This window comes from Pinus tabuliformis, chromosome 1_2 (genome assembly GCF_031772625.1).
Source record: "Pinus tabuliformis cultivar Carrire ecotype Pingquan chromosome 1_2, CPIR1, whole genome shotgun sequence".
In the NCBI taxonomy this organism is placed as follows: domain Eukaryota; kingdom Viridiplantae; phylum Streptophyta; class Pinopsida; order Pinales; family Pinaceae; genus Pinus; species Pinus tabuliformis.
The window spans coordinates 1274640280-1274654658 of NC_142298.1; positions in this window are offsets into that span (position 1 = coordinate 1274640280).

Here is a 14379-nt window from a genome sequence, read left to right on the forward strand (position 1 = left end):
CCCATCGCTATATTTTAACGAGCCTAGTGACAGTGAAACTCGCTCTTGTCTGAATGGACAAGTTTATCGCTATTGTTTTAATGAGTTTAACGACAAGGATAACTCGGTCCTTTTCAATTTTAGAGAGTCTGAAAAGGGATGGAAAGAAAACTCCAATATTCCTTTTTCATAATATAATCCCTTAAGTCTGAAAAAGTATAAAACAATACGAAAGGGATGACTTTTCGATAGTTTTAACGAGCCGAACAAGACAAACGCTGGATCTTTTTGTGTAATAATCTCTCAGGTCCAAAAAGATTAAAATCTAGAGGAGGGATAGCACTTCCAATCACTTTAACGAGCTGGAGAAGCCAATTTCTCGACAATCTTTTCATATTTTACGAGTCAGATGAAAAGAGCTTAAAGGAGACTCGTTTTTTGAGGAACGAGTGATGTTTTCAGATAGCAGGTGGTTCCAGGTAAGGTTTGGAACTTTCAAATCACGACAGTGTAAATAAGGTGGCTAATAGGATCACTCGTCGCAGTTGTTCCTCAAAAGGGGTAAACAATCAAATGGAGGCGAATGATCGGCTAAAACAGAGTGGAGGTGATGGTAAGAACACGACCAAGGCTCAAAAGCTGATGATAATCATTCACAATGGTTATTTACCAGAGGTGGGTTCATTTTTTAATGAGCTTAAACTCTGGTGGAACATATGCTCATTGCTAGGTTTAATTTTTAACGAGCTTGAACTTCGCGTAAAACTGCTCGTGATAATGGTCATTGATATTCGATTCACCGTTAACACTATGTTCTTTTGACGGTCATACTACTTGTTCAATTGCTCCATCAAACTGATTAGAAATGAGGACATATGCTTGAAAAATGAGTTAAAAATATAATACCCTACTTAAATTACGTGAAAAGTAACTTAAAATAGTTTTTTACCCCTCATTTTACCATTTCTTTTGGAGTTGTGACTGTTGGAGCTCTGGAGGTGTTTTCCCCCTTGATTTTCATCAGCTGATTCCAGGAGATTCTGTGGATGATTTTTGGCGCTGTCTGGATGAGGTAGGAGTTAAACCTGAGCTCTTCAATTGCATTCTTTCCTTTCTGAATTTTGAGCATGTTTTCCTACTTTTCTGGGCCCCTAGCGTTTCAACATTTCGTTCTGCCCCCATCGCACCTAGTATACATCGAAAGGTGTGATGCATCCTAGGTTGTCCACTGGCCAATTAGGATGCATCTCACCTGGTGCACAGCTAGGGTGTGATGGGCGCAAGGAGGAAAACTTTTGCACTGATTTTTCATGGAAATTTTGCCTATTTTTTGCCAAATCAGGATCCTAATTCTTCTCTTGTTTGTTTTTCAGAGATTCATCGGAGCAAAAATGGTTGTTACATGGCATGAACGCGAGCATGAAGAAGAGGACATGGTTGCCCTTCATGATCTGGGTACGGTAACTGCATTGCGGAACTGTGGCTTGCTCAAGTTCTTCTGCATGTCTAGCATGAGGCAACAAATCAACTTGTTGCAATATTTCCTCGATGCATGGGATCCTACCGACCAAGTGTTCCAGATAAGAGGCAAATCCATCCCCATGACTATTGAGGACATCTATTTCTTGACCGGTTTATCGAGGCGTGGCGCCCCTCTCTCACTATCAGGTTCCGCCCGTGGGGGTGAATCCATGAGGGATTATATTCGCTGATACTGTAGAGAAGGATCTCAGCCGAGCAGGGACGGTAAGATCAGTATCTGAGATGTCACAAACCGGTCCTTGAGGACTATTTTATTTACCTTTTCTAGACTGGTTGGTAGCGCAGCCCTTCACTTGGCCAACAGGTCCTATATGCAGTATGCCTTGGAATGTCTCGAACCCAAGGTATTCAACTGGTGTGATGCAGTACTTCCGGTGATCAAAGAACAACCCACCAAGGTGAAAATCGGAAGATCTAAGAACGTTGGCTATGGTTCAATTCTGACCACTTGCGCCTTGGAGAGGATCCCACTGATGCAGCCCCAGTACATCTCACTTGGCTTGCCACCACCAACTGAGCCACGGATGCAGAGATGGGTCGACCTTATGGCTAGACATGCTGGTCAATCACAGGTTTCATTCTCTGATGCTTTCTTCGAGTGGTCCAACCGTCAGCTAATGACTTATGCTGAGTATCCGTATGTTGGGATGGACTTCCGAGGTGACCAAGACTTGGTGTTGCTGGTTGGTGAGCAGTGGGATGCCATAGGTGAAAATCTCTGACCATATCTCTGTTTATTGTTTTTATAATGTTCTTGTGTTTTTTAAATGTTCAGCAAGACTAATCAAAACTCATGTGCTTATGCAGATATTGGGCCTGTGCGACCAGCAGTGCGTCCGAGAGCAACAACTACTGTTCTAGCAGGAGAGGCTGTAGGGAGGGCCATCCTTCGCGACCTGGATGTATCCGAGACTCTTGCAGTGTTGCAGGATCATATTGAGGGTCTCACCCTTGGTATCCCTAACGTGAGGACCGATGAGCTGCCTCTGAGATTACAGCGCCATACCATTGGTGTGCCGAGCCGTTGGACTAGGCTCTTATGCATGATTGCACAGGCGGTGACTAGTTATCACTGGCATCATTAGACTAGGGTGCTCCCTTGCATTTTGAGTTTTTGGGTCATATGACCGATTTTGTCCTAGACATAGAACACTATGTACAAACTATAAACAATCATATATATATTTTTTATTTTTGGAGTTTTATTTTGGTTAAGTTATATGATCCTGATGCAGTTATTGATAAAATGCTTTCCTTTTACAAATGTTGCAAATGTCTATCTAACACATAATTTGCTAATGAATCGGTTAATGTGTTTAAGTTTCTGGGAATATGTTGATATTGAATAGAATCGAACTGCCTTTCCAAAATCTTGACCCTTAGGAACATACGATAGATAGCTGGATTCCGAATGGAATAGATCCCTGTAAGCTGTAGAATGATGAGCTGTGAGTCTAGCCTAACGACAAGTCGGCGTATGCCATGCGCAATGGAATCAAAGAGGAGTTCTGCCAACGCGCTATATTCAGCGATGTTATTCGTTGATTGACCAATACACACCCCTCTGGAACTCACTAATTCGCCGCTTGGATCAAAGATGGCCCAAGTTGTAGAAGATAGGTTCTGCATACTACGACTTGCCCCATTGGCATATCCAAAAAATGATTCCAATGGGTTCAAAATCTACAACAAAATGCAAAAGTGGATTACCTAACCAAAATGATCACTCTTAACGAAAACAAAAACGTAACAAAAGCATATGAAGAGGTTACCATGCCGAGTCAAGCATAGTAATGCTTAAGGTACAACTCGTTTCGGGGTTGGGATAGTGGAATTCTATCATAATCTACTAGCTCGTAGGACCCTTTTGCTAATGCACACTTAAAAATATAAGGACACGTCCACAAAGACTGGAACTTACCTGCTCCCAATTTATCGGATTCCTGATCATAAAGCAAGACCAGGTCACCTTATGAGAAAATGTGGTGTTTGACATTCTTGTCAAATTGTGCTTTGACTCGTTTCTTATGTGCTTCGTTAGCCAAGGCGGCATCACGACGTGTTTCATCCAGTTGGATTAACTCTAGGAAAAGAGCCTCTTCCTTTGAAGTTTCGGGGAGGAGGTCAACTGCGAGCTTGAGAGACGAAATTTAACACTGAACTGGTAAGATTGCTTCTAGGCCATACACCAGCTGAAAGGGTGTAAACCCAATCGCATTTCTTATTGATGTCCAGTATGCCCACAAGGCTGAGTACAAGATTAGGTGCCAACTTCGTTTATGGACTCCAATCATCCTTTGTAGCATGTGTTTCAGGACTTTGTTGATCGCCTCAACTTGCCCGTTAGCTTGCGGATAATACGGAGTAGAGCTATCGTGGGATAGTCCTAATTTGGCAGCCAATTCAACCATCATGTGATTGCGGAAATGCGATCCATGATCTATGACTATAGCTTGTGGAACGCCGAACCTGGTGACTACATGATTGAAAAAGAAAAGAGCGGATGTTTCGCCGCTGTTTTTTAATGTAGGCAGCGCCTCGGCCCATTTCGTAAAATAGTCAACTGCGACTATGATATACCCATGCCCCCCGGTCGAGGTGGGGTTACATTGCATGAAATCTATGCCCCATTTGGTGAATGGCCCAACAACAACTACTGGTTGCAGAGGTCTGGGTGGTGTTTTGGTTTTGCGGTCGAAGATTTGACAAGCATGGCAATTTCTCACTATAGTTATGCAAACTTTGAACATTGTTGGCCAGAAGTATCTTGCTCGTAAAATCTTTTGTGCCGTAGCATAACCAGATTGATGCCCCCCACATGCGCCTGAATGAAAATCATTCAGGACTTTTTCGGCCTCCTCATGGGTGAGGCACCTTCGCAGAACTGTATCGACACCACGACGGTAAAGCATATCACTGACGATCATGTAGTCTTTTGCTTGGTATCGAGTACGTCGCTGTTTTGAGCGAGAGGTATTAGACCTATACATTTGGGTTTGGAGATAAATGATTATATCTCCATACCATGGATCGCTTGAAGATATCAGAAACAAATATTCATCCACGATTGTTGTTTTGGATGTTGAATCGTTGGATGACGATGGGAAATCACATAGTAACTCTGCGAAAACTAGAGCTTTCTTTGATTTGGATTTTACAAATTCCAGATCAAACTCTTGCAAAATTGCTATCCACTTTGAATATTTGCCCCCAAGCAACTGTCGCGACAAGATATAAGTCATGGGGTTGCAATCTGACAAAACGGTAGTTTTTCGAAAGAGAACATAGTGTCGAAATCTCTGTATTGCTTGAACAACAGTGAGAGCTAGCTTTTCAACATATGAGTACTTGCTTTCTGTATCATTTAAGTTTCAACTTAAATAATAAACAGGATGTTCGATTCCATTGTCTTCTTGAACTAAAACCATTGCGATGGTCGTATCTGCTACAACCAGATACAAGTTAAAGTCTCTTTGTTAGCAGGAGCGTACATTAATGATGCTTTTATTAGGGATTCCTTTAGAGCATCAAAGGAAGCTTGCGCGACCTGATCCCAGTTGAAGGGTACTTCTTTTTTCAAAAGATGCGTATAACCTTTAGCAAGTTCGGCATAATTTGGAATGAACCTCCTTAGAAAGTTTGCTTTCCCTTGGAGTTTCTGAATCTGAAGAAAATTTGAAGGTGGAGGAAAATCAATGATTGCCTGAACCTTGCATGGGTCGAGACGAATTCCGTCCTTAGAAACTACAAATCCAAGTAAACAACCAGAACCGACGCAAAACACACACTTGTGCGGATTGATTCTTATTTTGTAGTGTCGGCAACGTAGAAATATTGCTCTCAAATGTTGTGGATGATCGGTCTGCTTTTGCGAGTGAGCCGGAAGATCATCGAGGTATGGTTGAACGATGTTCTTGATTTCATGGAAGGCATAATTCATTTCCCTTTGAAAAGTTGCCCCTGCATTTTTTAAACCAAAAGTTAGCTTATGGTACGTGAATGTGCCCCACGGACAAATAAATGCAGTCTTTGAATGGTCCTGTGGGCGGATATTTATTTGATTATACCTGGAAAATCCATCCATAAATGAAAAGATTTCGCATCCAGCGCATTCATCAATTATCTGGTCGATGAAGGGTGTAGGGTAGTTGTCCTTTGGACAAGCTTGGTTTACATCCTTGTAATCAACACACACTCTAATTGTTCCTTGCTTTTTCATCATAGGAACAATGCTCGATACCCCATCGGTTAGAGGAACTGGGTAAATAAAACCAGCATGAAGAAGTTTTTCAACTTCTGCCTTGATGGAAGCGGCTTTCTTCGGGTGCACCTGCTAAAGTCGTTGTCTTACTGGTTTGACATCTGGATACATCTTAATTTTATGTTCAACTATGATCAAGTCGGTGCCTGGCATTTCTTCATATGACCATGCAAAGACATCTCTAAACTCGTGAAAGAGAGCGTAATATACTTCCAGTTCTAAAGAAGAACAAGATTTGCCAACATGAATATTTTCTACAACATCTGGTTTGGTTGAGATATTTATGGCGATAGTTTCTTCAATATTGGATAGATTTCACTCGGAATCCACTGTATTTACAGTATTTGATAGAAAATCAAAGACTGATGGATGATTAAGGTTGTCGGGGTAATCTTCGTTGTAATTCGGAAGATGGGAACGATGGTGGTAATCTTCCCATGGTGCCCCCTGTATGTTCATTGACTGAACAATTCCTTCGTCTGTAGAATGTACTCGCGACTAAGGATCTGAATAGGTACCATACTCCTTAGACCTATCCACCCAAAAGCTTGATGAGCGTTCATTGGGGTTTTCCTCCGATGCCAAGAACATTGATTGCTACAATATTTCTATTGGGCTTGGAGGCAACACCTGGTGACGATCCATGCTAATATTGCGTTCGGACATCTTCTGAATGGAAGATACCATATTGCAGGTTCCCACCGTTGCGACTTCCGCCAAGTTGTTTGGAGGCGGTAGGGCAAAAGTACCCATCAATGTAGGGTCTTTTGATAGGCCTACTCCGATATTTTGAAGCGACTAAGAGCTTCCGTGGATCATCGGAATGCTTCCCGTAACTTGCGAATTGTTGGGGAGGAATGTCTATTGGTCGATGATTGTAATCCCCCCTTGGAAGGGAAATGCAATCTTTCTGAAGTATGTCTACACAATGGTAGCCATAGCATAAATCCAGGGCCTTCCCAGTAGGATGTTCTAATCGAGGTTTACATCGGTAACTTCCACATCAATTTCTATCGTTTTTCCCCCTAGTTCGACTTGCAAGTTACTTAAAATCCCATATGGAGTGTATGTTCGTCCATCAAATGCTTTTAACGTCGTCGACGATCATGACAAGGGTGGTGAGCCTAAATTTTTCCAGCTACTCATTGACATAATACATGTAGATTCCCCGTCATCAATAATTGTTTGATGAACAGTTTTGTTGAGGGCTTTCACTTGAATGAGGAAAGCGAGCTGAGCTGGTAACTGATGAGCCCCAAAAATGGATAATTATATGGGCTCATTCAACCTCCTAATTTGAATTAATCCACCATTCTCATTAGTTTATTGCATGTTTTTGATTATATTTATGCTAATAGAGTGAATTGGGTTAGTCATTATGCCAACAAGTCTAATGGGTGCTTTGTGCAGATTTTTAGTCAATTTTGAGACAAAATCAAAGGTTTTAATGAGCACTTGGCAGCCAAATTCGTGGAAGAACAAGGGAGAGGATTTGTAGGAAGATGTCCCCTTCATTTATGGGCCCTTACCTCAGATTCTCCACCATCAGCTCGGAGTTCAAGGGCCACCAAATCAATTATCACAAGGGCAGCCGAGCAAGTGCTAGTAAAAGTGTTGTTAACTACAAGTTTTGGCAGTCGAGTTCCTAAAGTTTAGGAGGGTTGTTGGGGTCCCCAATTTGTATAAATAAGAGGGCTTAGGGCCTCATTTTAGTTAGTCACTTCGTAGGCAGAAGTTAGCTAGTTTGTAGTTCGATTTTAGTCATTTTTTAGGCAGTAGGTTAGCTCTACATTTCAGCACATTTTCAAGTTTTCCTTGTGGACAGTTTTGGAATGTAACTGTTCTTTTGATCAATAAAGATGAATCCAGCTTTGCACCAGCTCTAAATCTCTCTTAGGATGCTGTAGCTCTTGGGGTTGGGCCCATCTCAAGTGCCCAGTACCTCCTTTGTTTATCTTTATGTGTTTTTGCTGCATTCTTAGAATAAAATCTGCTATTTAGATTTAAATCTTGCTTTGTTATTTAGATTGCTTTTGATGATTAAAAAGGATTTTTATGTTCAGATTGAGTTGATAGGTTATTAACAGGGAAGAGTTTCAAAAAAAGGGCCATCAAACACCTCTGATTTCACCTCTCCCTCAATGGGATCAGGAGCTGGGATCAAGGTGACCTTGTTGCCCACAAAAACACTGACTTTGCTTTGCCATGCAATCACTAGTGTTTGATTTTCATTTGTAGAAGTTGGTTACATGTTCAGATTTTTGCTTGCTTAGTTGCATAAGTTAGTATACATGGTTTCATTGCAGTTCAAACTTCTGTTCATTCTCTTTACTGTTAGCTAGATCAGATTAGGTCAACGTAACTAGGTCTTTGATTTTACAAGTCTTCGTTGGTTCAGTTGGAAAAACAACTTGCAGAGCACCTGTACCACTTCTCTACCTACCCATACTCCATCAAACCCATCTACTCCATCCCTCAACTCAGCTTCTTGCCTTACGTTTGCCATTTTCTCACATAACCCTAGTTTTTGTGCATCATTGCTTCAGTCCTCCTTGAACAAATCCAGCCATCTACATCTTTCCTCAACTCCATCCACCAAGTCCTGGACCACCTCCAACCCTTATCCTACCTCCATACCCACTCCTTCATCTTTCTTCCTCCATCCATCCTCCAAAATCCCATTTCTAAACATCCTGTAGAAAAATTACAGACATCCTGTAGAAAATCACAGACATCCTGTAAAACCCCTGCAGACTTCCTATAGAAGCTCACGAATGAGGTTTCTTGATAGCCAAACTCTATGAAACTATTTGGAAGGGTGTTAAGGACCCCTTAGGCCCTCTCTGAACCTTCTCGACCTCCTCCAAGCATTTCCTCTCGCCAATCCACCTCTGCATAGTCAAAACAGTCAAATCGCATGCATGATAATTCTGGCAACTTATTCAAAAATACAAAAAGATGTTTTTTTTTCAGATGTTACTGTAGAAGTAGCTTAGATACTTACCTTCCTAGAAGTTAATGGAATTTATTTCAGTATCTTTCATCCTCTTTCTTGCATTGGTAGGGATAGCTGGTAAAATTAGGGTTTGCTAGGGTTTACGCTTCCTTTCAGCTTTCTAGTTCTTTCTGCAAGTAGATCAGCCTCCTTTGAGTTAGCTTTCGTCCATCAGTTAAAAATCTTCTTCTCAGAGCTCATAGAAGTTGGCTTAAGCTCTTAGCGGACTTGTTCTAGCTGACCAAGTGATAGCTGCGGCAAGAGCTAGTACTTGTGCATACAGCACCGTCGCTTCCAAGTTTGTTACGAACTACCGGGTTGATAAAAGTAAAGAAGGGAGTCCCAGGAGTTGCAGCATTATTTTTGCAATACTAGGGCCCACCATTCTTTTTGGCGCCGTTGCCGGGGAAGCGTCAGAGTATTTTTGATTGCTACTTTTCTTCTATTTTCCACTACAATCTTCTGCTAAGTAGTTTATTTCATTTCCATTATGCAATTTCGTTTATGCAAAAGTAGATTAGAATTTCCCGCTTTCACAGATTAGCATTTCAATTCCACAATTTCAATTCTGCAAGCGTAGATTAGCATTTCAATTCCGCGATTTCAATTCTGAAAGCGTAGATTATCATTTCATTCCTGCAATCTCATTTGAGCAAAATAGATTAGTCCTTTCCTTCTTTCATTTCAATTCCCCATTTTCGTTTCAGCAAGATAGTTAGTTTCAGTTCAATCTATTTTAGTTTTGTAGGTACAAGTAGAAAAGAAAGCAAAAATCAACCAAAAAGATTTCCTTTCATGCCTTGTAGGAGTAGACATAATTCAGAAAAATGATTGCACAAAATCCCCACTGCTTCACACAGCCAACCTTCTCTCTTCTTCGATGGATGTGATTAAGGAACCCTTAAGTGGACAACAAGACATATTTGAAGAACCTCAAGGGAAGAAGAAGAAAAAAAATTCCTCTGGAGCAAATGGCTACAAGTAGAAATGTTGGGAGTAGTACCTTTTCCAAAAACGAATTTACAAATCAAATGGAAGATTTCAAGAGCGATATGAGGCAGTTTCTTGCCATGCAACTAGATATCTTACAGATCCAAAGGAAGCAAGAGGAAGCCAAGAGGGCTTTGGACATCTTTTGTCCTAGGTGCACTAGAAAGCATCCTAGGGACGAATGTCCAAGGCACTCCCTAGAAGTGTGTTTTGTCTGTGAAGAATACCATCCTACGAATCAGTGCCCTTCCTTGCCTAGACTTAAAGTTGCATATCAGAGAGCCAAAGGAGCCACTGAATCACTCTATTATATGAACCAAAGGAGGCCACATGGACCCATACCCTACCAGCATGGAATGCAAGGGACATCCTAGACCTATTACGACCCCTATCTGGCCACTCCCATGCCTTCTTGGGGTCCCCCTGCTCATCCTTCCTAGTCCACACCCCCTCCTTGGTTGTATCCTCCTCAATACCATGCTTCTCCAGTTGCTCATTCGTTTCACTCTTATGCTCAGCCACAGCCTTAGTGGAATGCACCTCATCAGGGGTGGAGGCCCCAGTACAACTCTCCTCCTGCTCCTTTGCCTCCACCACCTTACCAACCACAATCCCATCCACATCCATCTCAAATATACACCCCCACTCAACTACCCATACCACCATTTCCAAACCCGCACATTGGAATAGCTCAACCTAATTGCAAAGCTAAGGCACAACATGTCCAAATGACCCCTCTTGAGCTCGATGATCTTCACCATAGCTCAGGAAGATTATTGCAAAACAGAGATTATATTGGCAACATTGAAGGACCAAAGGCAAAATAAGATTCAAAAGAAAATATCAAAGAACCATGTGTTGCACTTGATGAAGAGAAGGCATCAAAATCAGAGATCGAGAGAGTTCCCTCATGGTTACCATCAAATCTTCCATGTATTTAAGAGAAAGATCAGCAAAAAGAGGAAGATGAGAAAGTCATGGTAGAAGGTGACATGAAACATGATCCAGATCAGCAAAAGGACCAAGGATATCAGAGCAATATTGAGATATGGTTTCAGATGGTCACTAGGTTGCAGCAGTACTCTCTTCCTCAGCTATGTTTGATCCCTTCAAAGTCAAATCATTTGGTATCTGAGATCTGGATAGCTGTCAAAGCATGCATTTCAAGCCGCCACATCATTTTGTCTCTAATCTCGATGTGCACATGGCTCCATTGGAAGTATTCTTATACTTGAAAAGAATATTTTTTTTTCAAGTAGGGTAGGTAGGAAAAAAAAAGAAAAAGAAAAAATGAAAATAAAAATCTAAGGTGAAAACCTCCTCGGAGGTGCCTTAGATTGGCTCATTGATTGAAAACCTCCATGAGGCGGTTAATGGGTTGGAAAGAAGAGAAAATAAAAAGGGAATAAGATCCCTGGGTGAAGACCTCCCTTGGAGGTGCCTAGGGCAGGCAATTAGGGTGAAAACCTCCATGAGGCGCCCTAGTTGTTTTTCAAAAAAAGAAAAAAAGAAAAGAAAAATAAAAATAAAGCTAATTTCCATTGAATAATTGCAGGTTGCAAGAAGGACATTTCAGGCCAGGGGGATCGCTCAAAACAAAGACAGAGAGAGTTTTTTGCCTTCTACAGGAAGTTCTCTGTCTTTTACAGGAAGCCTACAAACAAGTCAAAATCAATCTCCGAAGAGGACCGGAAGGCTAGGAATATGTCCATAAGGCCTGCAAGCATCCATGTTTCCATCCCTCACCCTTCTCCATCATTTTTTCCATCTCATTGTGCTTCTTTCCTCAAAACTGTGTGTTCTACCGGAAGTTCCTATAGAAATTACAAGATTTCTACAGGAAGCTAGAAATGGATTTCAAAAAGGTAGTTTGGCAAACATGATAGCTTCCTCAAGGGTTCAGAAGTCCTCCTACAATCTTCATAATCCTCCTCCATCATCTCCATGCCTGCATCACAACCCAAGCTCAGTTTTTCTTTCTATGCAAAAACTTGCAGAATGCTTTGAAGAAAAAATACATAGAACATAATTTGTTTTTCCCTCACGTGAAAACCGTGCATCCATTTACAAAACCATTTTACAGGGAGTTGTACAGGGATGATGGCAACATGCTCGAGCAGTTTCAGCCAATTCCGGTGCATGATTTCCAAGAAATCCACCTCCATCACCGTTGGCCATTTTTGCATTTTCTCCATATCCGTGCATCCATTTCAAAACCCGTTTCATGGGGAGATGCACTTGGGTGATAGTAGCCTACCCAAGCAGTTTTAGCCGACTCCGATGCACGATTTCCGAGAAATTGATCTCTGTAATATTCAACCATTTTTCGTTTTTCTCAAAATCTGTGCATCCATTGATCACAATTTTGCTATGGGAGGTGCATAATGATGAAAGGAACATGCTCAACAAGTTTCAGATTGATCCAATCTATCGTTCGAGAGCAATGGCGAAAACAAGTTTTGGTCTTGTGAAAATTCGACATCAATAGCTTGAGGGTGCAGATCTGAACGTGAAGCCAGCTTCTGCAGCATGGATCCGGCCAGAAGATACCTGCACAAGAAAAAATAGTCATGAATCAACCACCAAGCCATCATGCAACCACAGAAACCAATGCATGCAGCAAATGAAAGGCCACAGCACCTCACGGCAACCATTCGACTTCCAGGTACGTGACTAAAACTCATTCCTCTGATTGCATGAATGTAATTTGGAAACTGCATGAGCAATGAGATGGTTGGGATTAAAAAAATTGGTGGTCAGCTAACTAGCCACCCTCATCCAGTTCAAACAACGCTTGGTGGGTCAAAACGACATGTGTGCTCAGCCATCTCAGGAGGAAATTTGGAAACGGGTAGTGGTGACTGTTTAGCCTTCAACGTAATTGATGGGAGTGATCATAGGTAGGAAACATGATGTTTCATGACAGCACTGTCGTCTGCATGGGCCAGCGCACATTTTTTCTACGCAGCAATTAAATGCTCGGCTGAAACTCACAAACTGTTGTTCATTTGCACTTACAACATCCTCAACTGAAGTATGCACCAAATGATTAACTAGTCATCCTCCACCGGTTTTTCTACCTCTCTTTGAGATTCTGCTGCGTATCGGGCTCGCTTAGGGGCGTTCTACAGGAAGTTCTACAGGAAGTACGGTATATCCTTCCGAAGCAGAGAAGCCCAAGTTTTTCTTCATCAAGTTTGGAGCTTGAAAAGAGGTAGGCTCAGGAAACTGCTCTGCATATGATATTTATATAAGGTGGAGGATTAAAGACACAATATTGGGTTGAAAGAAAGGAAGTGAAGCTTAAAAGACTGCCCGTGTTTTTTTCTTTCTTTGGGTTATTCACAGTCTCTCCGTTTTCCTGCTCTGCATCCAAAATATGTTTTTTTCTTTCTCACATTCTTCTGAAAAGAGAGATGCAACTGTAGGAACTAAGCCTATGTGAAAGAATGAATTTGCAAGACTGTCCACTTTCTAAAAGAAAAAAACTATGTTATTTGTTCTCTGATCTGTAAAAGAATAAAAATAAAAAAATTGATTTCTTTTCAAAAAACTAAGAATAAAATTCAGGTTGGAAAAGTTTGAAGAGAGAAAAAAATTGGAAGTTGTTGTTGTGAAAAACATGAACATTCCAGGAGCAGTAACAAGTTTACAAGAGGGGAAATGAGCTATCTTTTTAGAAGAAAACATGGGTTTTGCAAAATTTCTGGCTTCAAGATTAGAAGAAAGGTAACAGTTTTATTCGTTGCATGTTGATGCAAAAGAAGCGATGCAATTCTAGGGAAGAATCAAGCCTGAAGAATGTGAAAAAACCAATGATGAGGGAGCACAAATCATTCAAGCAGAGGGCAAAACAAAGGAAGAACAGAAAAGAAAAAGACTACAGCAGAGAAGGCAGAAGCTAAACAAGATGAGAAGAAAGCCAAAACAGAGCGTGAGGAAGCAAGCTAACAGAGGCAGAGAAGACAAAAGAAGAGGGAAAAAAGGAGGAAGAGCCACATCCAGCCAAGCAGACCAAAACAGTTGAAACCGTTTCTACAGGAAGCCAGAAAACAGTCAGCACAGGACTTTCTACAGGAAGTCTGGAAAAAGGGAAACAGAAGGAAAAATCGTCAAAAGAACCAATCACGATTGTGGACACCCCAGCTACACAAAAGGAGAGGTCTCCCTCCAAGGCATCCATCACCTATGAACGGGGAAGCCCGAAGACATCCACCTGGAGAGAAAGAATGAAAATGTTGGACACAAAGGCCTCTCTACAAGATGCTGAGACAGTTCTACAGGAAGTTGAGAATTCTCTAGGAAAAGGAGCACAGGTAGTGGGAAGAAGCAGAGAGAAAAGAATGGTTTCATGACCGAGAAGAGGACATCACTTCAGAAGCTTGGCATGACAGGGAGGCCACCAAGGCCATCAAAGATGAGGAGATAGATTGGTTGCTCAGAGGATGAGCAACACTTTCAGTAGAGGGGTGATGATGAGCCCCAAAAATGGATAATTATATGGGTTCATTCAACCTCCTAATTTGACTTAATCCACCATTCTCATTAGTTTATTGCATGTTTTTTATTATATTTATGCTAATAGAGTGAATTGGGTTAGTCATTATGCCAG